The sequence below is a fragment of the Lissotriton helveticus genome, chromosome 10, assembly GCF_964261635.1.
Source record: "Lissotriton helveticus chromosome 10, aLisHel1.1, whole genome shotgun sequence".
NCBI classification, from domain to species: Eukaryota; Metazoa; Chordata; class Amphibia; order Caudata; family Salamandridae; genus Lissotriton; species Lissotriton helveticus.
In genome coordinates, this window is record NC_136071.1 from 777,740,440 (window position 1) to 777,767,766 (window position 27,327).

General features: G+C 44.1%; 1 pseudogene across 1 annotated transcript in view; it reads left to right on the top strand.

Moving 5' to 3' along the window:
- LOC144784514 (integrin beta-1-like) overlaps positions 1-27,327 on the top strand; it is a 369,893-nt pseudogene that overhangs the window by 141,108 nt on the left and 201,458 nt on the right. Inside the window, exon 7 of the transcript XR_013601670.1 lies at positions 11,119-11,274. The product of XR_013601670.1 is annotated as an integrin beta-1-like (transcript). The remainder of the gene's footprint in view (positions 1-11,118; positions 11,275-27,327) is intronic.

Genomic DNA, 27,327 nt, shown 5'->3' on the forward strand with positions numbered 1-27,327 from the left:
ACAGATGGGTGTGATTCCCCAAGGGTGGGTGGTCAGAGGTGATAGCCTTAGTCTGTGCGGATGACACTCTGCTACTTGCAAAATCTCCCAGGGACTTTTACAGCTGTTAAACAGCTTCAATGCATTTTGTATTGAGAGGGGTTTGGAATTTTACAGCTCGAAAACAGAATTTATGGTTTTTAGCCTGGTAGGGCAAAAGAGCTATAAGAGGAATATATAAGTGGGTAGTAATTCAATTGATCAGGTACCTTACTTTGATTACCTTGGGGTGAGCTTAAAACCAAACTTAAATTGAGTTCCACCAACTCCAGAAAACGCATACAGTATTAATACAACATACAGCTACTATAGCAATAATCCATAGACAAGCAATTTCTCCTGGTCAAAGACCTGCTCTATCCCCCAGCTGCTCTGCTGTCGTGCTGCCTGCCGCTGACCCCGTTCACCTATTGCTGGAAGTTGTTTGAGGCCCTCTTCCACCCGCAGGCGCCTGTCTGTGCCTCATCCTTGGTGGTCCAGTCGGGAGAGCCTTGCTCTTCTACTGGTCTGCTGCTGTCTGTCCTTGTGTTTGTGCCCGCTTTCTTTCTTTGTTTGTCTTTCATTTTGAAATGTTGTCCTTGTTCAGTTTTCCTCTGCTTGCAAGTTTTCCTGTTGTTTGTGCCCTTGTTCTGTGCCCATTTTCGTGTCCTTCTTCCCTGCTGCTACTGCCCCTGCGGCCCCTCCCCCCTGCCGGTTTCGGCTACCACCTCCCAGCTGAGCTTCTCTCCCCTTCCCTATTTAATGGCAGCCACTGTGCGGCCACGCTTCTGGCGAGCTGAAGGCGTGCCGAAGGCAAGCCCGTCTGCTCCTGTCAACAACCCGACCGCGACCAGCGCAAGAGAACCTGGATCACCCACCGCTATGACTCAGCTACCCTCCTCGCACTGAACTCCGGAAGGAACAACAACTGCCAGCGGTCCTCGCTGAACACCACCCATGGCCAGTTCTCCTGCAGCCGCTGCTGCCAAACCTTCACCACCCTCCACACCTCCACAGCCACCACCCCCATGACGGACTCCAACACCACCGAAGCCCTGAAGTGTTTCCTCCTAAACGTGTGCTCCCTGCACAGACCTGCCTTAGAGATCTGGGACCACCCTCTCACCAGAAGTCACCATCTTCACTGAAACCCAAAACAACGCCTCCTCCACCCCGACATCGCCACCGCCATTCCCGACGGCTACAAGATCCAGTGGAATTACCGCCCCAAACACCCAGGAGGAGGACTCACCATCGCACACCAGAGCTCCCTCTGACTCTCCACCTCCACCACAAGCTACTACTCCGCCACCACCGAGCACCTTCACTTCCAGATCCAGCCTCTTCTTGGCAATCTCGCCTACAAACCCCCAGGACCCTGCTCTTAGTTCGCCACTACTATTGCTGACCTCGTCGCTCCCCACGCCATCGCCTCCATGGACTACATACTCATCGGAGAGCTGAACTTCCACCTCGACAACCTCAGTGAACCAAACTCCACCACTCTTCTGGACAACCTCGCCAACATCGGACTGAAGCAGCTCGTCACCACCCCTAACAACAAGGCAGGACACACCCTCGACCCCATCTGCGCAGATGGGAACAACATCCGCTTCAGCCTCACCACGCAGCCCCTCTGGACAGACCACCACTGCGTACACTTCTCTTTCAACACCGTCACCTCTCTCAAACACACTCCTCGCCCTCCGCAAAGGAACTGGAGCAAGGTCACAGATGAGCAGCCCAATTCCACCCTCAGCTGCGACCCCCCCTGCCTAGACCGACGCCAGCTCTGCAACCAAGGAGCTACACCACTGGATAACCAACTGCGCAAACAAGCTCGCACCCCTCCGCACCACCGACAGACAATGCCCCCTGAAGGCCACCTGGTTCAATACCGACTGCGCCTGGAACCTCGGCATCATACTCAACTCCTCCCTCACCATGACCCGAGAGAGCAACGCTGTCGCCTCCACCTGCTTCAACACCCTCCGCAAGACCTTCAAGTGGATCACCCCGAAGCCAGAAAGACCGTCACCCACACACTCATAACAAGCAGACCGGACTAGGGAAACATCCTCTACATTGGAATCAACAAATCCCTGCTACACAAACTCTAGACCATCCAGAACACCGCGGCCAGTCGCGGCCGCCGCATCCCACTACAGGAGCACATCACCCAACACCTGCGAGACCTCCATGGGCTCCCCTTCGAGAAGAGAGTAACCTTCCAGCTGCTCACCCACGCCTACGAATCCCTCCACAACACCAGGCCCAAATACCTCAATGAAAGAGTCTCCTTCCAGGTACCCAAAAGGAACCTGCGCTCCACCGGCCTCGCCCTGGCAGAAACCCCGCGCATCTGCAGAACCAGAGCGGGTGGAAGAGCCTTCTCCTACATTGCGGCCAAAGTCTCGAACGAGCTCCCAATCAACATCAGATACTCCCCTACTCTGCACACCTTCGGGTAGAGCCTCAAGACCTGGCTCTTTGGCTCACTGGAGCTGACACCACCACCCCCAAACCTCCCCCCCGTGCCTTGAGACCCTCACGGGTGAGTAGCGCGCTTTAAACTCCGTGATTGATTGAATTTCTAGGAGTGCTGCACCAGCCCTGGAAATGTATAACTTAAAGGCTCTAGGTTTGGCTTTATATGGTTTCCAAAATTGGGGATTTGTGAATACTAAACTTTTAACAATAGCAGAAAATAAGTGTATTAGATCTCTACTGGGACTGGCAGTGAGTACCCCAATAACTCCGATATGCTTAGTCTTGACACATAGACATATTTCCCAGGACATTGAGAGTAGGCTCCTGACTTTTTGGTATCGACTGTGGCCCTTGTTATCGGGTAGGCTGAAAGGATGTTATGTCTCCCACTTGAGTCCTCTAAATCCTGTGGCTGAACTCTGAAGGATTGCTATTGGGGAAGTTGGGTATGGAGAATTTCTGGGCTTCAACTGAAGAAATGTACTCAATCTCTAAATCAGGGCTAAAAGAAACATACGGGGAATATGTAACTACACAAACTATAACAGATTCCAGTGGTTCCTTGACATACACATTTCTGGCTGTAAAACCGTTCCCATGTTATGAGTAAACAATAGATTAAATCACTCCCCAATGGCACACAAACCGTTTACACAGTTTCGTTAAGGACTCTCAACAAAAAATGTTTGTAGTAACCTGTCGAGAACCATACCAGGGGTGATATTTGCCCTGCTTGTTTATAGGTCCAGGAAACAATAATGAATGCATTTAATGCATATCTTATTTTTTTGCTCAGTATACCAGTATCAGAGAGCAAAGTGGGTAGCCCCTTTTTATAGGAAGCTGGGTACTGGTCGGTACAAGGAGGCCTTAAGGATACTCTGCACAGACACAAGTATATTGGTGGTTTACTCTATTGCCAGGTTCCGTATGTCATCTTGGATCTGTCGCTTTAAGTGCACCCAAGCTAGTGAATAGCTGGTGCAATCTGATATTGCATGAAGGTGGTTTGTGTTTTGACATATCACACTCTTTTATGTGCCTGAAAATAGTGAATCCTCTTCTTGTTATTTCTCATTTCTTTTATAGAGGTTGCTTTGAGTATGTATATTTAATTGTTGCAAAATGAGTCTCCTGATTTCTGCTGATTCTTTTTTTTAATGGTATAAATTGGTTCTCTTTATGTCTCTTTAAAGTGTATGGCACCGACTGACCCCACTGTAAATATGATATTTGGTGTCCTAAGTGGGACATATGTCATAGCTCTTTATTGTTCTTTGTATAATTATGTTCCAAAATAATGAATTTCTAATCCACTTGCACTTTTGTAGTTTTAAGTGGAACACCCCCTCTGAAGTGTACCTATAATCGATGATATTATATTTTTACAATGTATTTTATAATTTCATCAAAAAATTCCCTGGGGGCTGGTCGGTAGTGTTTTTTTAATCATCACTAACTATTTTGCTTATCTATTGATTAGCAATTTTGATTGCATGAACTATTGGATCTTAGAATAGTTTTATTTTCGGAGCCCTCTTCCAAATAATCTTATTGTGGTATTATTCAAGTGTGATACGTGAATAATTATATACCACTGGCTCTTGATCTTTGCTTTTATTTATTGGTATGATATTGTGATGATTTTATGGTTTTGTTGTTCTTTTATGATTCCGGAGATCTAAATAAAGTTATAAAAGTGAAAGTGTTTAGTAACATTTACAGTTCCCCTCAAAACATACTATATGTGCCGAGGAAAACCATCGAAATTAATAGCCAAAGATTACCTGTCTTTTGAAAAAAAAAGATGGTACCTAGTACTTCATCTGTTCTGAAACTTCTTTCCGCTTGTCCATTCATCATAGATTGTAATGGTGAATACATCTCCATGAATCCCCAGACTTCCCTCAGTACTTACCGTGACCTTTCTGCGAGGTCCTTTCTTGGTGTTCTGGGCAGTCAGGGGTTACTGGGTAGTATCCTGTGTGGTATTGTCATTTACCACTGTCATCTCAATACTATTGTACTCCAGATGGATTGCCAGGTTATTACCTCTGGTTGCTTAACTATGATGGGATAGCAAAGGTGAGCTGCCAAGGCGTACTCGGATACAGCATGACCCAGTAAGCAGCAAATTTTCTTCAGTCTGTGCCATGATTTGCAAAAAATAGGTCCTAGTCGTTCAGTGAAAAGTGCAGTTAAAACATGGAGGTGCACAAAAAACCAGAAGGTGCTACAACGGTCTTGAGCAGGAATATGACCCTAGACATTTTTAAGCCATTCCCTCACTAGACTTTAAATAAAATATATGATAGAGACATCTAGCCGAAGATTCCTTACCTTTGAACTTTTTTGGTGTCAGACTGGATTTGGAAGATTTTTCGCAGCACTGTATCTGCGCACGGGTAGGTGGTGTCGGTCGACTCTGTGATGTTGTGTTCGTCGTCGTGGTGACATCGGCAATATAATCGCCACTCCGGCACGCTGATCTCAGTTCTTTTCTTTAGGTGCCAGTCAGCGCAGATCTGTTGAGGAGAGCTTGCCCCCTGTCATTTTTAACAGACTTTTGTGACTTTTTGTTGACTCTTTTTTGTGTGCTCTGGATGTTTAGCAAAAAGCCATTGGGGTTCAATCCGCGCGGCATATGTCACTGTGCCATGCCGGTCATGGACCCCCACTTGGTATGTTTTTGGTGCCTGACCCAAAGTCATGCTCCAATTGCCGAGCCATGGTGCCTAAAGCTTTGAGGGAGCAGTGCCCGGCACCTTGGTGGTCGCCCCGTCGGTCTCAGTCTCAATCCCAGTCTCGGTCGAGAGGAATGTCCGAGCACTGCTGCGGAGGATTGAAAGTCCTTTTCCTCCAAGTCGTCATGGTCAGGTAAGAGGTCTCACAAAAAACACAAGAAGTCGAAGCATTCTTCGACTTTGCCCCATCTGTCGTGTGGCGAGACAGAGGAACCTGGGTGTTTGAGGCCCCGCTCTGCAGAGCGAGTGCCTGGGTCGGCTACACGTTTCCCTCCCTTTCCAGGGCTAGGAGTGACCCCTGCCCAACCTAAGGAGTTTTATGATGCCATGTGCACCATATTTGGGTGGCCCGACCCTGCCGGCGCAACCTCAGGCCCGCTGGCTCGGATGATGTAGTCCCCATAGGTTTCGTGCCTTCAACTCCAGTGCTGCAGCATCCTACAGGACCGGTCTCACCTCCACAGCAACCTTCCCTGGCACCGCATCTGCCGTCGAGGTCCTCGGCATCACCGGCGCCCACCAGCAGCGCCTCCCCCAATCCTCATTCCAGACAAAACGGGTCTGGTCGGGAATCCATTAATGCTGATACCGGTGCTGATGGAGCCGTATGGCTCCATGCCGTTCAACCTGCCCTTTTCTAAAGGGTTAGGAATGGATGAAGAGGATCGAGAGGGGGGCTGGATCCCTTAGAAGTCCCGCAACCTCAAGACATGCACTGGTATGAGGAACTGGGTGATGCCAGTGGCCTGGACACCTCCTCAGATTCTGACATACTGTCTTCCACCTAACCTGGCTATGGATGAGGGGGCATCATTTGCTATAGTGGTGCGTTGGGCTGCGGAGGTCCTGGACCTGCAGCTCCCTACAGTGGCAGTCAAGACTAATGTCTTGACAAAGATCCCTTGTCCTGGTGTCTTCACTTCAGAACCCTTGCTGCCTTTCAATGAGGCCTTGACTGACGTTCTTTTGGGCACCTGTTCCAAGCCCAGCACAGGGGTTCCACTGAACAGAACAATTGCCCACCGCCATCGCCCTGAGCCGGGGGACCCAGCTTTCCTCATATCCCAGCCCACCCCACAAAGCTTGGTGGGTCATGCTCCCACTTCCCGTGGCACCTTCCCTTCTGCTCACCAAACAGGGAATCCAAAAGACTGGAAAGCTTTGGAAAGAAGATGTTCTCTTCCGCCAGTCTAGCGTTGTGGTCGGTGAACACTGCATGCCTTTTGGGCCGTTATTCCCATTCGATATGGGACACTGTTGTGCAGGTGCTACCCAGAGTCTTGGAGGAGGACTGGATTCTACTCTCCCAGACTATTTCAAATGGAAGAGATGCAGCCAAGTTCACCATTGATGTGTCTTGGGTACGACCGACTCGCTTGGCACAGCGATTTCCATGACGGTGGCCGTACGTCGCCACCCCTGGCTCAGGATGTCTGGTTTTTCAGGGGATGTCCAGGCTAATCTCATGGACATGCCGTTTGATAGCTCCCGTCTCCTTGGAGATAAAACAGAGGCAGTACTTGAGCATTTTAAGGACTCGCAGGCTACTGCCAAGTCCTTGAGCCTCACCACAACATCCTGGCATATGTCTGCTTTTCGATCCTTTCATGGCAATGGAAGGGGCTACCAACCATGCCAACCCTATTCCAGCCAGAGAGCTCTGCAAGTTAAGAAAACTCTGCAGGGCCATGGACGCGGTTCACCCTCCCACAGAAGGTCGGGAGGCCAGAAGTCGAGCCAAATCGCAATTGCCTCCTCCACTGCAAAACCCTCCTAGTCCGATCCACTATGATCATTCATGCCCAGTTGGTGGCATAATACGCCATCATCTCCACCACTGGCGGGACATCCCCTCGGACAGGTGGGTTTTGCAAATAGTCCAAAGGGGCTACTTCCTCCCCTTCGAGACTACCCCTCCATTCATGCCTCCATCTTATTATCAGCTGATGGAGGATCACCTTGCTCTAATCCACAAGGTAGTCAAAACTCTCTTGGCCAAGAGAGCCATATAGAGGATTCCCAGGCCAGAAATAGGCTGTGGTTGTTACTCCTATTATTTTCTGATTCCAGAGAAGATCCGATGCCTTTGTCCTATCCTCAACCTCAGAGCCCTCAACTACTTCCTCAAAAAGGAGAAGTTCAAGATGCTCACCCTTGCTCAGGTCTTGTCTGCCCTGGACCTGGGAGACTGGATGGTATCGCAGGGCTTGCAGGACGCTCATTTTCATATCCCCGTCGTGCCTGCCTATCGTCGCTACCTGCGGTTTGTGGTTGGCCACGAGCACTTTCAGTGTGCTGTGCTCCCCTTTGGTCTCACCAGTGCCCCTTGGGTGTTCACCAAGGGGATGACGGTGGTCCCTGCTTATCTCCCGAGATCAAGGGTTCCAGTCTTCCCCTATCTCAATGACTGGATGTTGAAGGTGGGCCCATCCCTAGCGGTCGTTTCCCACCTCCAGACCACGGCGAACCTCCTGGATTCGCTGAGGTTCACTATCAACGTGCCGAAGTCACACCTGATTCCCTCTCTTCTGGACATGGTGCAGTTTCAGGCTTATCATCCTGAATGGCGAGTCCAGGATATTCAGGCTGTGATGATGATGTTTCACCCTCTATCCTGTATTTCGCCTTTTTACCATCTATCAAGGGAAGGCTGGTTTAGGTGTTCATGGACAACACTACAGCCATGTGGTACTGCAACAAACAGGGTGGTGTGGGGTAGTGGATTTTCTGTCAAGAGGCCTTGCTTCTCCCTGGTGGTTCAACATTTGTCCACTTCTCTGAACGCCAAAGCGGCCAAACTCAGCCGACGGTGCCTGGCATCACCATTCAGAGGTTGTATAAGGTCTCTTTCAGCTGTAGGGAGAGCCTTGGTTAGATCTATTTGCATCCAAAGAGAATGCGAAATGTCAGCAGTTTTGCACGTTGGAGTTTCCTAGGCGACTTTCGCTTGGCAACACTTTTTGTCGCTAGTGGAACTCAGGCCTCCTGTACACCTTTCCGCCCATACCACTCCCGCCCAGAGTGCTTAAGATCAGGAGCGACTGGGCACAAGTTGTCTTGTGGTTCCGGACTGGGCGCACAGTCTGGTATCCTGAGCTTCTGGCAATGAGCATCGATGCTCCGATCAGGCTGCCCCTTCAGGTGGATCTTCTGTTGCAGCAGCAGGGGAGGGTACTCCACCTGAGCATGTCCACTTTCTGCCTCCATGCATGGAGATTGAGTGGTGTCAGTTGACAGCTTTTCACCTCCCTCCACGAAATGAATATGCGCCTGCCCATGGGACAACTTTTGTAAATATTGTACAGAAAGGTCTATTGACCCCGTATCTGCCTCTATGTCAGATGTTCTCCTGGTTATTCTTTCTTTAGCCCAGCAGGGCTCTGCTCTGGGCACTCTGAAGGGCTACCTTTCAGCCCTGCCAGATTTTCTCCAGCTGCCAGATCAGCCTTCTCTTTTTAAATCCCCTCTGGTGGAGAGATTTTTGCAGGAGTTAACCTGCTTGTTTCCCCCTTCTCCTTTTCTTATGCCACAGTGGGACCTTAATTTCGTCCTTACTTTCTTGATGCGTGCACTGTTTGAGCTGCTGCACAACTGCCCTCTATGGTTGCTCACTATCAAAGCTGCATTTTTGGTGGTAATTACCGCTGCCAGGAGGGTGAGCGAACTGGACATCACAGCCTCCTTACATGATCGTCTTTTTGGTCAAAGTGGTACTCCAAACTAGGGCATCTTTTCTGCCCAAAGTTGTAACACCCTTCCATCTGGGGCAGTCTGTTACTCTGCCCACGTTATATGCACCTCCGCACCCGTCTAAAGAAGAGGAGCGTCTCCACCGTCTGGACTCAAAAAGAGTGTTATCGTTCTACCTTGATCACACTAAAGGGCTACGGGTCGATGACCAACTCTTTATAGGGTACGTGGAGCAAAGAAAGGTAGTGCTGTTTAAAAGAGGAGCATCTCACATTGAATTATCTTCATTATTGAAATATGTTACGCATTGGCAAAGAAGCAGCGTCCTGAAGGCCTTAGGGCCCATTCCACCAGGGCGAAGGCAGCCACCACAGCCCTCCAGGATGGTGTTCCCATTACTGATATCTGCCAAGCAGCCACATGGGCCTCTCTGCACATGTTCGCCAGACACTATTGCCTGGAATCTCAGTTTCGCAGGGAGGACCTGCTTGGCCACTGTCTTGAAGGATTTCCTGATTTAAAGCTTTTCCGCAGTCCCACCTCCGGGGAAGGTATTGCTTGGGTATCTGTTCAAAGGTAAGGAATCTGCGAATAGATGTCTCTATCTGATGGACAAGTTACTTACCTTCGGTAACACCTTGTCTGATTGAGACATGATCTAGCCACAGATTCCTTACCGACTCACCCATCCTCCCGGCAATGCGGTTCAGTTTTCAGTGTCATGGCTGTTCTGCTTTAGGGCCCTAGCTGTCCTTTTTAACACACCATGGTCAGTCACTTCATGGCTCTGCGCTTCTGGCATGGAAAGTCGTGAAAGGTACTGACGGCAGTGTGCCAGAGTGGCAGTTATATTGACGACGCAGATGTCACGACAAACACAACACTGCGAACGTTACGCAGTGTCGACCAATACCACCTATTATCGCGCCGGGGTACTACAATGAAAAATTCTTCCTGATCCAGCCTAACACCTGGAAGTTCAAAGGTAAAGAATATCCGGCTACATCATGTCTTTACCAGAAAAGGTGTTACTGAAGGTAACTTGTCCAACACAAATTGCCAATCAAATGTTATCCTTTGGTGCAATGTTAGTGACATCTTGGTTATTGTGTGGTCTCATTGATTGTTTAGCATTATTTGACTCCAGCTTAACTTAAGGAGTGATGAAAAGGTCCACAGGCACAGCAAGATGGATATTAAGAAATTTCCTAGCATTTATGTCCTACAGATCATGGGGCAAGCCTGCCCAAAAAAGGCAGTGGAATGAGAAAGCCTTACAAAGCAATCTGGCGACATATGACTAGACAAAATGATAGTTGAGGGTATTTCTCAAAGCTTGAGACATTTAAGAATGCATATATGTAGTAAAAAGGTTAATATACCCAGTCTGATTCTACCTGGTATGTGTCAGTGCGGAGAATATATTCCAATAAAGGCCTGTAAGCTCATCTTTAGATTGTTTAAATCATGGAGTGTCCCTGCTTGCCTGTTTTTAAATTAAAAGATAATTTAGTTTAACCTTGGATTGAACCAGATTCACAAACAGTCATTTTGATTGAGTCAGGTGCAGTATTTAACACTTTCTATGGTATATGGCTAGTTCTTGATGAGTGAAAGCAAGTTCATCCTCATCATACTTTTTTCCTGTTTGTTTAAGAGAGCATCTTATTCCAGTTTGTGGTGATGCGACAAAATCTGCACTGTAAATGTTCATGAATTGACTAGTCCAGTGTATATAAGAAAGCCAAACAGATTTGCTTGGATTTAGACGCACCGTTTGAGAACTTTGACACCACATGCATATCAGTCTCTTCATCTCATCTTTAACAAACTGCATGGGATGATAAAGTAACTGATTCTCTGAACCTTTGATTGGCAGTATCCTTAAACCTAGGCATTCAGGAGAAGTTGACTACTTGATTTGCACAACTATCACGGAAAACATACGAAGTGGGAGGCAACTTTTTCACACCTCATATCAGTGGAAGTTCAGACTGGAGTTTGAAGTTGTCTGACTTGTTTTGTTAAAACATTTACAATGGATAATATTTTGTTTGCAACAAACAATTTACTTGTTTTGAGTAATGTTTTCCTTTGTGTTATTTTTTAACATTTCTTCGATAGTATTTGTTAATTACTTCCACAAAATGCAAACATTTACTTATTTTCTTCACAGGAACAAATCGGTTGGAGAAATGTTACTCGTTTTTTGGTATTTTCTACTGATGCTAGTTTTTATTTTGCTGACGATGATAAACTTGCTGGAACCACTTTACCTAACGATAGCAGATGTCACTTGGAAAACAACATGCATACAATGAGCCATTATTACGTGAGTGAAGCCCCGAATATTATGTTCTTATTTGACCTGAATAACTGAGACAAAAGCAGAGTCATTATCTAAACTGCATATGCTTGCTAATGTATTTAATGCTGAAGCATAACTTCAACAGTGGTATTAGAGCATCATTGAGCTATCCAATAATTAATAGTCTGAGGGAGGTCTGTTGTTTCAAATCTAATGGACCTCCAAGTTACCTACGGCTCTCAAATGGCCTGCTTACCAGTTAAGTTTTACTTAAACTGATTGGTTCCTTCCCTCTGTTGTTTCACAATCACTGCTTGCAAAATATAGGTCTTCCTGTACAGGTTTTTTGTTTCCATATTCAACTCGTGTTTACCTTATAGATGACTCTCTTTCATGGAGCTGTAAAGGGGGATCCATTCTGTCTTGTAATGTGCAGCATGAGGTGTACCTTTTTTGATACCTCCTCAGCAGTCCCCCCACATAAGTTTGAGGTTTAGGGACGGAATGGCTGGTAGGTGATTTATGGTTGGAAGCTCCATAGTTATGATACCATAGTGAGTTTCTTCAAAGGAGCATGAGGACTAGTGTGAACAAGATGGTCCAATAGACCTCTTTTATGTGCAAACTGTGGTTTATCATCCGTTACATAATTTGCATTTCTCATAGCATGTTGCACTGCTCACTAATAGTGAGATGAAAATTGGTTTCCAGGACAACATATCTAGAGAACAGTGATCGTTACTGATGTATACCAGTAGACAGGATTTGGAATCATAAGTAGTTTATTCACAGAACAGCTTATACATCCACCAACATCAGAAGACCAACTCCATCTGATCAACCCCCACATACAGAACGTTAAACCCTCAATGTACCATAACAATTCTAATTGGACATTACACATAGGAATACTACACACCTTCCCCCTTAAAAAAAAAAACCACAAACAAATTCAATGAATGAAGTCACGCAATTTAACAGGAGTATGTTTAACACGAGAACTTTTCCTTAGAACAACATCACTGGATTGTACACTCACATTGCCAACATTTTCATTATCATTAGTTCCACCAGAAACACCATCTGAGTACTATAGTCACTTGTGGGAAGAGAAATATCCACATTTGAACTTTGTGACTCTTCCCCAAAAGTGTCTAACATGTTTGAAAAAGCTTCATCATTATTCCTAACTGAACTTTGTAAATCGCTTCCAAAAGTGTCTAACATGGCTGGTCATTAGTGAAGTTAATTGTGAACTTACTTTAGAATCCAAGGCTCTACATAGAGAAACCCTTCTGAAATTGCAAATCTTACCACCCTCAATTCTTACTGCCTTACTAAAACCTTCTAATACTTTGCATGGATCAGACCATTTATTCCACCCATAACCATTTTTCTACCAAATTTGACTCTTACAAAATCACCTACCTTAATCTTCAAACTACAATTGCCTAATCGCACGGAATTTCCTTTCATCTTCTCCTGATATTTCAAAACTTTGTCTCTAACCTTAGTAGCATCAAATGAAGACTCACAAGGAATTCTTGCTTTCATCCACCAAGGTAAGAGTTTAGAACCTGGTTTCCTACCTCTCAACATTTCAAACGGAGATATACCAGTAACAGAATTAGGAGAAGTGCGGTACGACAATAAGGACGCACGTAGTGTTTTCCTCCAATCTAAATTACTTTTAACAGCCAGTTGAATGGATTCTTTAATAACCCTATTAAAGCGTTCCGTTTGACCATTAGCCTGGGGATTGTAATTTGAGACTCTTTTATGTACTATTCCAACCCTTTCAAGAAAAGAACTAAACTCATTGCTAATAAACTGGGGACCATTGTCAGAAACAATATCTGCATGGAATGCCCTCTCTACAGAATATTTCGTCCAAAAATTCGACTACTTGAGTAGACCCAATCTTATCAACTACTTTCAACTCTGGCCATTCCGAAAAATAGTCAATCAACACTAAGACAAAAACAACCTTATTAGTTGATAAATCAAGAGGACCAATATTATCAATCCCTAGTTTCTTCCAAGGACATGTAACAAATTCAATGGGAGAGATATCCATATTCACTGCTAACGGCTTACCAGATTTGTCACTCTTAGCACAAGGAGAGCATGAACTGACCCACTTGTCCACCATTCTATCAATACCAGGCCACCAATAAAATTCACGAATCTGTCTCTTTGTGCTTGACATTCCCATGTGACCTTCATGAGCCATTGAAATAATTTTCTTTCTCAACTCAAATGGAGGAACTATCTTATCTCCCCTGGTTATAAAACCATGATCGAACATGAGTTCCTCTCTTATTTTGCAAAAAGATAAAACATCACCTGATAATTTCCTTTCTTCGGGCCACCCTTGTTGCATATAGGTCACTACATTGGATAAGCTAGCATCTTTGCACATGGCTGCTCTCCAATCTGCTTCTGAAATAACATCAGACAACTTCCCACAGTTTTCACCATTAACATCATCAATCGTGAACTCAACATCAAAATCAGAGCCAATATTGGTGATCTCACGTGAGTCAACTAAAGGCAATCTTGACATACAGTCAGCATGTACATTTAGGCGACCAGGAACGTATTCAACTACACACTGGAATTCTTGTAATTTTGCAGCCAAACGTGCCAAACGTGCCATTAAACAGACCCCCCAGGATATAGCGGCATGGATTCGCAAATTTAGCGGCACAAACATGGAAATTTAGCGGCACAAATATGGAAATTTAGCGGCAATTTTGCGGCATTTTATGTGGCCATTTTTCATACAACAAACACAGATATCTTAGTTTTTTTAGTTATTTAACAACATGAAGCTATGCATATTTGATTTCTTTACAATTAGACACTTTGTTTCCTCAAGAATACGGTCTCTCAGATTGAAAAACTGTGATTACTTGCTGCACATGCACATTAACAGACCTTGCCAGAAAGGCCCATGCCACATATGACACCTTAAAGAACGGTCTAGGCGTTTTGCTAGCAACAGCATGCTGGGGTTGTAGTTTTTGCTTTTTTGAAAACATTTTTACTTTAGAGCTGTTAAGAAGAGACCTTGAGCACCTAAGGAGGAGTACAAGGGTGCACGCCACTGACGCAGATTGTATTAACCATTTCTAAAATGTTTAGATCAATAGATGCAAAAGCTATTAATTTAAAAACATCAAGTTTCTTTACACAACCAAAGACTATATGCGCACAACCATGCACAAATAATATGACAGGTATTTAGAAACGGTTTGGAAGCTGTTATACGTTTTCTAAGTTCGAGACCATTTTTATAAACTAAAACTGAGCCGCTTTTAAAATTGGCAACACAGCAGATTGAAAGACATTTTACCTAGAGGTCCCTCCCACCTGCGGCATTAAAAGGTAAAAGATAGCAGTGGAGCCGATTTACCCAGCACAATGACGCCCATTCGCTGAGTACTTTATCTCGCTGTGTAAAACATCGCAGTTTGGACTAAAAGAATCCTGTCGCCTTGACTTGTGTTTAGTGCAGAACAGCGGGAGGTGAGGCCCAGCGCAAGAAAGGTTATTCCGGACTGAGGGGTCTGCTGCCCACCTGCTGTGTTTCATGAATGATAGCTATTAGCAGTACACTCAGATAGTGTGGTTTTTTATTTTAAAGCTAATCGTGGCTGTCCCGACAAATCCAGAGGGGCTGCGAGCAGATGAGGTGACCCCAGCAGTTCTCCCTTCCGTCGTCTTTCTGCACACTGGCCGACAGAAGCAGGCACAGAAGAGAGGCATCAGAAAGGGAAGCTGGAAGGGGAAGGGTGAGACATCGGAGAGAAGAGAGAGCAAGAAGAGACTGTGAATGGAGGGAGAATGAGACACCGGACAGACAGGGAAAGTGAAAGATAGGTGCCAAGCCAGGGGATATGATATTAGAGGGGAGAGTAAAAATAGAGAGACATGTATTAACCACACAGTTGACAATGGGAAGGGGAGAGATTGTGCAAGAGAGACAAAAAAGAGCTGGCGAGGAGACCGACAAAGGCGAGACTATCACGGAAATCATTGGGTAAAAGTGTGTTTATAATCGAACACATTATCATGCATACTTTTACAGAACGTAATGGACTTGGCCACCTCTAAAAACAATATGGGGAAAGCGATCTGCAACAATAGTAAATGCATTCTATGAAAAATAAATGCCATATGTCCTAGCTGAGCATGTATGATATATGACGCAATTGTGGGCATAATCCTTACTTCGTACGATGCACTTTAAATTTGCTTTTGATGTATAGTGCTTAAATTCACACTTCTTCCTTCTATAATCACTCTAAATAACAGCTGTGGCCATTGCCCAGTTTTAATGGTACTCCGTTTACTTCATTTCGATCGATTCAATGTTTCCATCTTAAGCCCTTACTAGAAGTCCCGTTTTAACTCCACGGCTTATTTGGGTGAATACTTGCACGTATTTCTTTTCCCATTTGAAGCCCTGCTGGCACGGGGGCGATGCATGCTTCCAGGGCTGGGAGGGCGGCGGGGAGGGGGCTTCCTATGGCGCAACCTCCTCCCCAGTGCCTGCAGGGTCGCCCGCGCGCATCCCACTGGCACCACAATGCCCCTTTCGTCGAGCCGCACGTTATGTGGGTGGCTGAGAACTCTTTATTATTGTCGCATGCTACCCCAGGGCTGGCACTGTCCACAGCTCTCTGTATTCAGCCATTGCCTGGGAGCGAAAGTTGAACTCTACAGACCGCCTACAATCTCAGCGTCACAGAGCAGAACCCTTAAGTGACCTAGGAAGAGTTAGGGATGACAGGTTATGAAGATTCTGCGACTTGGACCATAGGTGCAATAGCGCCTAGAAGGCTCTCCAGAGATGTCATCAGCCCCCATTAGTGCCTCATAAGCTGTGTTACTGGGTTGTCAGCTAAAATCTGTGAGGTCTATAACCAAGTTCAGTGCCGGACAATACGAGGTGGGCAGAGGATCCGAGCAAAGGACACTTCTTGGGCAAGCTGATGATGAAGCAGACCCGCCAGGATATAGCGGCTTTTTAAAAAATGCCGCGATTTCTACAAAAGTGCCGATTTTGCGGGCACTTTTGTAAAAATCGCGGCATTTTAAAAAAAGTGCTGATTTCGCTGCAAATCGCGAAATCGCGTAATCCTGGAGGGTCTGATTAAAGTCCTACCACCACCAGCCGCTAACATGTTAATCAAGGGCTTATGATCAGTTCGCAAACGGAATTTCGTGCCCCAAAGAAATTGTCTTAAATGTTCGACAGCCCAAGTGCATGCTAATAATTCCTTCTCGATGGTGGAATAGTTATATTCTGCACCACGAAGAGTTCTGGACGCATAGGAAACTACATACTCTTCACCCATGTTCTTTTGCATTAGCACAGAACCCAGACCAACATTACTCGCATCCACACACACTATACATTCTTTACCCATTTCAAAAGGTCGTAAAAAAGGAGCGTTAACAATTTCCTTTTTGAGCAATTCAAAAGCAAATTGTTGCTCATTGTTCCAAACAAATTTGATATCTTTTTTTAACAACAACCTTAGTGAATGTACTTTTGAAGAATAGTCTTGTACAAATTTGCTATAAAACTCAGTAAGCCCCAAAAATGACACAAGTTGTTCTTTACTAGCTGGTGCCGGTGCCTTGACTATGCTCTGAATATGATTAAACTTAGGTTTGATACCTTCAGAAGAAATCTCGTGACCAAGATATTCCACCTTACTCTGTCTGAATTTACATTTTGAAAATTTCAAGGTCAAACCCTTTCCTTGTACACACTTTAACACTTTATCTAGATTCTTATCGTGGTCTTCAAAATTTCTCCCAGAAATTTAAATATCGTCTTGGAAGGCAATGGCACCATTACAGCCCTCCAGGACCTCTTTCATAAGTCTCTGAAAGACTGACGCTGCACTAGCTAAGCCAAATGGCATGCGTCGAAATTGGAACATGCCCTCTGGTGTTATAAAAGTAGTAAGGAATTTTGATTCCTCATGTAGAACTACTTGGTGATAGGCACTGGCTAAGTCTATGGTGGAAAAGACAGAAGCACCTGAGAGCGTAGAAATCAGCTCATGAATATGGGGTAAGGGATTTCTATCGACCCAGATCTCTTTATTCAGACTGCGGAGATCCACACTTAGACGAATCTCGCCATTACTCTTAGGGATAGAACCACTGGCGAAACCCAGGGAGAGGATTCAGTAGGTTCTATAATTTTCCTAGCAACTAAATCTGACAAAATTACTTTCAATTTGTCACGATATGCCAAAGGGACATTTCTGACTTTATGTCGAACAGGAGTTGCACCTTCCTTAAGGATAATTCTATGTTTCAAATTTACAAATTCTCCTAGGTCATCAGTAAAAATGGTTGGAAATTTGCTTTTTATTTGGACTGTAAACTTATCATCCTCAGGGGATACTATGTACACAGGTGGCGAAGCATTAGGATCCAGTTTGATGCCTAATTCTTGTTGGTGAGGCCAACCAAGAATTGATGCACCTTTAGTTGCAATGTAAACTTTTCCCTTTATTCTCTTATCTTTAAATTTAATATCAGCCCACATAAAACCATCAAGATCAATTTTATGACCTGAATATCCACCTGGCTGCACGTCTGGTGGTGATAAATTCGTTGAAGTCCAATATTTGTTAAAAATATTTCTGCCTATTATACTGTACCAGGCACATGAATCTATAAGCATAGCAATTTCTACGCCATTTATCAAAATTTTGTCAATGGGAAAACCCTTACACCTGGTGTCATCTACACATAATAAACTGTTGATTTCTGGAATTTCTTCTGGATTTTCATACTCAGGATATGTCATCAAGTTTACTTTTTGTGAAGACCTGCACATTTTGCTGAAGTGACCTGGCTTTTTGCATTTTATACATATTTTATTCCATGCTGGGCAACCCCTGTAGCTTCACACATGATCATATCCTCCACACCTGTAACAGATCACCTGAGTTTTCTTTCCCATGAATTTGTTATCTCTCCCCACATTCTCTTTTTTGGTCTGAACAAAAGGAAACTTTTTTGGATTATGAACCTCTTTTACTATTGCAACTTTGGGAATTACTACTTTGTTCTCAACATCTTGACCTCTAAATTCACTAACGAATAATTCACATTGTTCAATCCCTTTTGCGATATTTAACACAGCATTAAGAGTAGATTCAGTTCCCATCCATAAACGTTCTTGAATTTTCTTACTCTTTGTCTTCATCATAATTTGATCCCTTAATACCTGTTCAAAATGTATTGTTTCGAAGGCGCAAGATCCAGCCAGAGTACGTAATGCAGCTACATAGTTTTCAATAGACTCATCCTCTTTCTGTGCACAGGAATAGAATTTAAATCTTTCCATTACAGTGTTGATTTTTCTGCCAAACCTGGTGCTCATTTGTTTGACAACAATTTCAAAAATATTTAAATCACCTGCACCCTCAATAGAAGGTAAATTTTCTAATTCATTGAGACCTGCGCCCCCCAAACAGTTTTTTAAAAGTGCCAATTTCCTCTTGGGAGAACATCCATCTTCTTCTACCACATCTACATAAGCTAAAAATGCTGGGTACCATAGATCCCATTCCATTTTGGGATCCCCAGCTACAGGTAGAAAATGTGCAGGAGAAACAATATTGTTTGACATCTTGAACAACTTTTGCACAATATACTAATGTTGTAAATTTTATATAACAGTGAAACCTTAAAAAACAATAATAAACTTAGTCACCGTAGTCTAATACGTCTCATTTTCTAATTTATGGATAAGTCTAATATCCAATTGAAATGCACTTCTGTTGGTTGTTTGAAGCAGCGCTGTGAAGATCGGATTGAAATGCGCTTATGTTGGTTGTTTGAAATAGCGCTGTGAAGATCGGGTTGGAATAAACAACAAGATTTTTTTTTAAATGGCCGCTTCACGTACTGCGTCGTGCTCTGACCTTTGCGTAGCATGGTGACGTGATCTACAGCGTCGTACAGAATCCCAGTGAGCAGCAAAGAAAAGAAGTGTTCGGAGCTCGCTCTCGATGAGTGGACACGTTCGGAGCTCGCAATGGAACCCTGGTTAGTGTTTCAAAAATGCACCTAACCCTTTAGTGGTGTGTTGATATTAGAAGATCTTCATTGTGGTTTTCCAATCCCTTGCACGTAAATTTCAGTATGTCTTTAAGTAAAAAAAAAACGGCACATTTGGTTTAATCCACAAATACGAAAGTCACTTCCATACGTAGAATTCCGATAATACTCCCATAATATGAAATACGAGTTGGCTCAATAATTACTTTTAAATCCAACAAATGAAAATAATAATATTCTCCCGCTGGTGCAATCAGGGCACATACTTTAAAACTGCCGCTGGTGCAATCAACATACACAAGATCAAATAAATACCTTTTGATATACGTGAACGCTGTCTCCAAACTTCTAAAAAAATATTACTTTCCAAGGTGAGTTCTTCTCCACAGATCCCATCCTCGTCACCAAGTTATGATGTATACCAGTAGACAGGATTTGGAATCATAAGTAGTTTATTCACAGGAGAACAGCTTATACATCCACCAACATCAGAAGACCAACTCCATCTGATCAACCCCCACATACAGAACGTTAAACCCTCAATGTACCATAACAATTCTAATTGGACATTCCACATAGGAATACTACAGTTACCTTTACTCAATGTTTTTTTGTATGTGCTTTTCTTCATCCAATAGGTACCGGTCCAATGCTCCCATGAAATGTGTAAGTCAGTAACCTGCATGAGTGAATAGACTAATTTCAACGAGTGATCCATTATACACTGAGGATATTGTCCCAATACTTGGGAGCATAAGGGACGCCACGAGACCCGTCTTGAACCTAGTTAGCTGAAACATAAAGCCAGTGACCTTTTGACAAATCAGTTGATCATCAACTTGTCTCCAGATAATATCCCTTTTTTTTAACCTTACCCAAATTCCCAGAAACGTAATAAAATGATGTTGGGATATTTTAAGTAATTTTAAATACCTCACATAGATCCCACTGACAGTTTCACTTAGAAGTGCTCACTCTCTAAGGAGTATAAGCCTACTCATTCACACTAGGTGTCTTGAGTGTTGACCCAATGGTGAAACATGCCAATGGTAAACTTTAGTAGGTAAGGGTCTCTTTAAAAAAAAAAAGAAGGAATTCCTGGTTAGGGAAGGAGTTATTGGGACTACAGTCCTCTTTGATTTTCCATTTACTGCTGGAATTTGAGTGGTTACACCCTTAAAACTTCTACTCCGCCCCTTTTGATTCTTATTAGCAACTCTATTCAGCCATGTTTTCTGTTCTTTGTCTAATTTTCCCTATAGAAATTACATGCTTTACTGCTAAAGGGCACCATTCTACATAATCTAGTCAGCTCCTACCTTGCCCTAAACCCACCCCAGTCCATCATTTGGTACTGAAAGATTTGCAGCACCTCTTGACATCTGGCGCTGCTGCACCTCCAGCAATTAATCTGTGAGGTGTCATCACTGTAGGTGACAAAGTGGGTCTATAATGGTATCTCTGTCTGCCTTGTAGAGCCTGGTTTTGGAGCACATCGTAACGTAAGGATTTAAACACTTTAAATTGTAGGCCCTTATTCTGTGGTGTTTAATTTATTTAGTGCTTCATACACTTCATGGGGTTTCAAAGAGCTCTAGTTTGCATAGAGATTAAGGGCATCCTTTCAGAGTTCAATGTTGGTTGCAGTTAGATGTGTATATAGGAGACCCTGTGTGAAGGGCTTCAAATCTGGAGGCCATACTAAACCGGGTGAAGTGATGGCGCTAGGCATAAGGATTTGAATAGTGTCATAATAGATGCTTTGCCAATGCAGATACCTTAAGACACAACAAAAATGTAGTAGTTATGAATGTGGGAACATCAATGTTTGTAGTGCTCTCCAAAATTCACGGTTTTGATAAATTACTTTTATTGCAGCCAGACAATTCCATATCGTAGTCATTTAAACTGAGAAGGGGTTTTTGCCAGCGCAAGATTTATTGAAAGAAGGAGGGGAGAGGCTGAAATAGAGCCAGTCTAGTTTTCAGAGTTCTTGATTGTTAGTAGGTGCAGAAGTGTTTTTCTGAAGGCATGGAGTACCTGAGCAGTAATTTGCACAATGAATTAGGCATACTGTGTTACAAGTGATATATCTAGCCACAAGTAGCCAGGAGTACAGGCGGAATGTGAGACCTGATATTAGCGTTAAGTTCTCCAGCATTAAACTTAAATACACTCCGATGCTTGAATCATTCCCGCCATAAGACTGGGAATACCGGGTGACTTTAAATAGCAGTAACAAGTGTTAAAATGGTGTTAGTCCTCAACAACTGTTAGTTTAGTGACATTTCCACCTCATTTGAAAAAACCCGAACTTCACCCTATGAGGTGGAAAGTGATACGCTCTCCACCCCCACCCTCCCCCAAGAAACCACTATATTTCTACTGAGTTGTGTCTGTGTGAGTTCCTGAGACAAGCTCTGCTCCACCTTGTCTTTGACCTTACATTGACTACATTTTCAACCTTAACTTCGCCCTCCCTGTACTTCCGCCAAATCTATCTTAAGATGTTTTCTTACTGTGAGTTGTTTTAAGGGGATTTCTGGTATTTCCACTTCTTTCTACGGTCACCAAGTGGTACTATAGCTGAGGCAAAAGAGAAAAGATCTATCCTAGTTCTGCACAGTCTGTAGACAAAAGATGTATGCTGATGAGCCTCATGATCATTGCGTTTATTACCTTATCCCACACATGAAGTGTATCAATGTGACATCTTTAAGAACTACCCTTCAAAGACTCATAAGGACCAAGAAAGGATGTGGAGTCTGTGCTTGCTAGAAACAAGAGAAGCTCCTCTTCTAGATGAAATACCTCCTTCTCTGGGGAAAATTCCGTGAAACGTGCTCTACCAAGCCGTTTCACAAAGGGTGGTGCAAAAAATGGAAGCATATGGAACTCACTTCAAAAGCATCCACAACCACCTCCTCCAACCAGCAGACAAAGCCTTTCACAGAAAAGGCACAAAGATAGGGCAAATAACAATTTAGGCAAACTTTTTTAACAAAAAAACAGCGCTTCTGTCAGTGGTTGCATTTTAAGATCAGGCTGTGGCTGCACAGCTAGGATACAAGTCACTGGATTGGTTGCACAAGTGTGTGGGCAGTGCGAGTGAGGCTACAGTCATGTGCAGCCCAGTAATTGTGCACAGGTAGCTTTTAAGTAGTGGAACACGCAGGATTAAATTAAAAGTAGATTTATTTTGTATAGGAAAGCAACCCCTGAAGCCTTCTCTTCAGGCAACAGCAGTTTCAGTTCTGCCCACCTTCCAATGTAATTGGAAGGTTCAGCATCACTAGGATACTGATGCAGATGTTGCTAGGATACAACACATCTCCATTTCTAATACAGAATTAATACAATAGTAAACAGAAAAACAAAAAAAAAATAGAAATTGAACATTTGCATAAATAATTGTTGTGTCAAATAGGCTTGCATAAATAATTGTAGTGTCAGATAGGCCTACAAATCCAATAGCTGCATGGAATAGTAATAGATCATTTACATAAATAATCGTTGGTCCAGATAGGCTTTTTCCTAACACGCGGTTAAACCAAAAACCTACCATTGCGATTAGAATTGTCAGTCGACACACCATCTGACTAGTTAATTTATAAATTACTTTGCTTGATAGTTGACTCATTTGACTCATTATCAACTTCAGCCTTCCTGGGATCATTACAAATGTTATTTTCCCACACTTCTCGCTCCAGAGCATTACATAAATTAACTCTGCACACATTCCATTTCTTTCCATCAGACAACCACACATTATTGTAAACCACCTTAGTGATTCTTTTGGGTGTAGACCATTTTGATATTTTCCGAGTGCCCAGACTGTTAATTCTGATGTTGACAGCTCATCTGACGAAGTAGAAATTCTAATGATAGGTGTTGACTCTATCAATGAGATTCAGGAAGGTTATAATCCTCCTAAATGTACATTAGGATTAAATGTAGCTAAGGTTGCTGTTTGGGCTGATTCGTGCTCACCCTATACTATAATTAGCAAGTATATCTGGGAAAATATTGGCAAATTTGAATTGAGTACCCCTGACATACATCCTGTAGGTTATTGTGGCGTTAAGTTACCATTGTTAGGTTATTTCATGTGTAAATTGTCACATAAGGCCAAAGAAGTCACATGCAAGGTCTATGTAGTAGAAAAGGGAAGATCATTACTGGGCTGGTGTGAGCAGAAAAATTTGGGAATAGTGTTAGACCCCAACCACCCTCAACAGGTTTTAGTAACTGAAAATGATGAAAAAGTCTAGTGGAGTGTCAAGTTCCCTCAACTTTTCCGACAAGAGCTTGGTTGTTTGAATAAATTCAAACATCGTATCATATTGAAGAACAATTATGTGCCCTAGATAATCTTTGCATTTGCGCATACCTACTGTCAGACCAGTTTGTTCCAACTTGCTCAAAGTAACATCAAAGAACTTATCATGCTGCACAAGGTTTAAACCCCACACAAGAACATCATCTTGAAAAACCATGACTTTGGATAACTCCTTGAGTTTGCTCATTACTCTCTGGAATACTTTGGAAGCGGATGCCAGTCCAAATGGCATTTGCACAAAACGAAAAGCACCTTCTGGAGTGATAAAAGAGGTAAGATGCTTTGAGGAGGGATGTAAACATATGTGATGGTAAGCACTAGATAAATCAATTAAAGAGAAAAAATTAGCATCAATCACAGAGGAAACCATTTCATTGATGTGAGGAAGTGGAAAACGGTCAACTAAGATGTTTCGGTTGAGGTCTCTCAAGTCTATGCAAATGCGCAAATTCCCGTCCGATTTGGGCGCCAAAACAATGGAACTTAGCCATTCTGAAGATTCGATTGGTTCAATTACCCGAGCTTCACAAAGTCTTTGCAGTTCTATTTTTTAACTGTTGCTTAAGAGCAAAAGGTACATTTCTGGCTTTATGTACACACGGTACATAATTAGTCTTAAATACGATTTGATGGGCGAATTTGTTCAAACAACCAAGTTCTTGTCTGAAAAGTTGAGGAAACTTGACACTCCACTTCATTTTTTCATAATTTTCAGTTACTAAAACCTGGTGTGGGTGGTTGGGGTCTAACGCTATTCCCAGCGTTTTTTGCTCACACCAGCCAAGTAATGATCTTACCTTTTCAACTACATAGCCCTTGCATGTGACTTCTTTGGCCTTATGCGCCAATTTGCACATTAAATAACCTAACCGTGGTAACTTAACCCCATAATAACCTATAGGATGTACATCAGGGCTACTCAATTCATATTTGCCAATCCTTTCCCAGATATCTTTGTTGATAATAGTTTAAGGTGAACATGAATCAGCCCAAACAGCAACCTTAGCACCATTTAATCCTAAAGTGCATTTAGGAGGATTACTACCCTCCTGAATCTCATTGATAGAATCAACAGCAATCAATAAAATATCTACTTCTTTAGATGAACTGTCATCATAGTATTCAGTTACAGCATGAACAGATGATTTCCAACTGTTGGGGGTACTGGCCTTACACATGCGTGCATAATGACCTATCTCTTTGCATTTGTGACACTTTTCTTTAGGTGCAAAACATTTGGCATAGTCAGCAGAATGTCTGGTACTGCCACACCTGAAACACATGCGACTATGTCTGGAATAGCTTTTCACACCTTTATCACTTTTTTTACCCTACTTTTCTCTACAGCACATACCTTGGTAGACTCATACTTACTACTCTTATCTGAATTGTGGTCTGACTTTAACTCTTGGCACACCTAGAAGTGTTTTCTATGCGTCTGGCAATTTCTATCGTTCTACGTAAGGACGGATCATTTAACTCCAATAATCTTTCTTTTTTAAAATATTTTATTGCAAACTTAGGGCACCATAAAATCACATGATAGACATATTGTTTCCAATAATCTTTCTTGAATTTTAACATTCCTCTAATTATCTCTTCCTGTAAATCTTTAAACCTACAAGTAGATGCAAAGGTCCCATTTACAGAAATATATTACTCAACAGAGTCACTAGGTTGTTGAGCTCTTGAAAAAAATGTGTGTCTTTCGACAACTATGCTGAGTTTTTTCCCAAAATTCTCTTCTAACGCCTTAACAATTCCTAAGTATTCATCTACATTAACTGCACAAGAGTCATCAACAGCATCTTCTCTTCCACTTTCTGTATTGGTGGAAGTGGTAGGCTGTATAGGTAAGGTTTTAAGTACCTTCGTACCCTCGATCCCTAAATTGTGCTTCAATAAAGCGACCTTGCGAGAAGCTACAAAATCTTCTCCACCAATTGCCTCAAGATAAGTTTAAAAAGATTCCAGCCAATCTTCCCAAGGTAATGTAGGTTCGCCAGGATTTTGTAAAAAATTTAGGTGGAGCTAAAATGGTTGGCAAATCCATGTTATGCTTTGACTAATGATAAATGTAGAACTCAGTTGACCTTATCAAAACAGAAATGCAATATTGATACAGAGCAGATCACAACAGCAGCAGATTAAAAATACATGGAGTATACATGTTGTAGAATAGAATAAAATAAAATAAATAAAGTAGTCACCGTTGACACTTGTGAATAAATGTAATACCTGTTCGCAATAAAGCTCCTTGATCACAAAATGTGTCACTTGTTAAAAAAATATATTAGTTCATACTGACGAAAGGCTAAGATAAACTAAGCATGGACTATTTCTGAAATGTTGACTTGAATCCTTCACATAAAAAGAAAAAATAGCAGAAGGCGTGGCTAGCAGCCAAGCATGGCGGCAGCATAGAGTGAGAGCTCCCGAGGGCACTGCGGCCTTCTTAACAATCCGACACACTAATCCGCTGAATTGCTCACCCGAAGTAGCAGTAACCGGGTCCGGTACCGAGGCGGCACCATCCGATCCAACCCTGACGAAGAACGGAGGCTGGAAACGACCGAATCACCCACTGGCGGAATTGGGCCTGCGGCAGACGGAGAGCATCGGCCTTGCGTGATTGTCCGGCCCCGGCGGAAGTGAGGCCTGGCCGGCTTGGGCTCGGGGGCGCCCCCCCCCCGCTCCCTGATCGGGACGACACGAAAGACACCCCTGCGGAACAGGCAATAGTAAGTAATACTGAGGCACAGCAAAACGTGGACCAGCCTGGGGACTGCGGCCGAGGGAAGGAAGCGGCTGCAGACTCGTGCAGGTGGCCGGACATCCAGCGCCATCTCGCATGCCCTTACGACACCCCAGCGGATGTGAGACCTGCTCAGCGCTGCTGTGCCGAACAGAATCCTACCGCGATGGGTGAGAGGAGACCCTTGCGCCCTCGGCGGCAGCGCGGCAGCTCCCGTGTGGAGCGGGACCTTGGTGGTTGGTGCGAGTGCCCCCGGGGTCCCGTAGACAACGTAACCACTCCGGAGGGCGCAGGGACGATCATCTAGGCCGTGGAGGTGGCAACAGCCCCGGCCCGGGGGGGAGCGACGGGGGGATGCCAGGCGGGCAGGACACCGGTGGGACTCCAACTAGACCGGTGTATTCTGAAGCGGGTACACCCACCAGCCGAACGGGCAGAACTTGGCACGGAGCCCCAAGAAGCCATACAGAAATGGTCTTGAGCAAGCCCAGACAGCCCAGCGCGAACATAACACACGTGTCCCCGCTCAGGGCTCTAACAGAGACGGATAGCGGCGCGGCACGCTAGACACGTGGAGTAGCGGCATTAAGAACTAATAACACCCTGACCGGACAAGCAAACCACCAGGCTGCGACAGTCCGGAGGATACGCACCATAAGTGTTTAGCACGGCCGGTGGGGAGGCGGTGATACATCGGCGGGGGCGCGGCAGGTGGCTCCTCGGTGGGCGACTAGACCACGGAGCGCCGGACGCCCCTGTCACCGGAAGGCAGTGTAACCAGGGAAGGCCCACAACGAGGCGAGACCAATTCCGAACCGCTCCTCCCTGACTCACCCAGAGGGTACAAGAGTGCTTACAGAACCCTAACCACGGTGCGGACCAG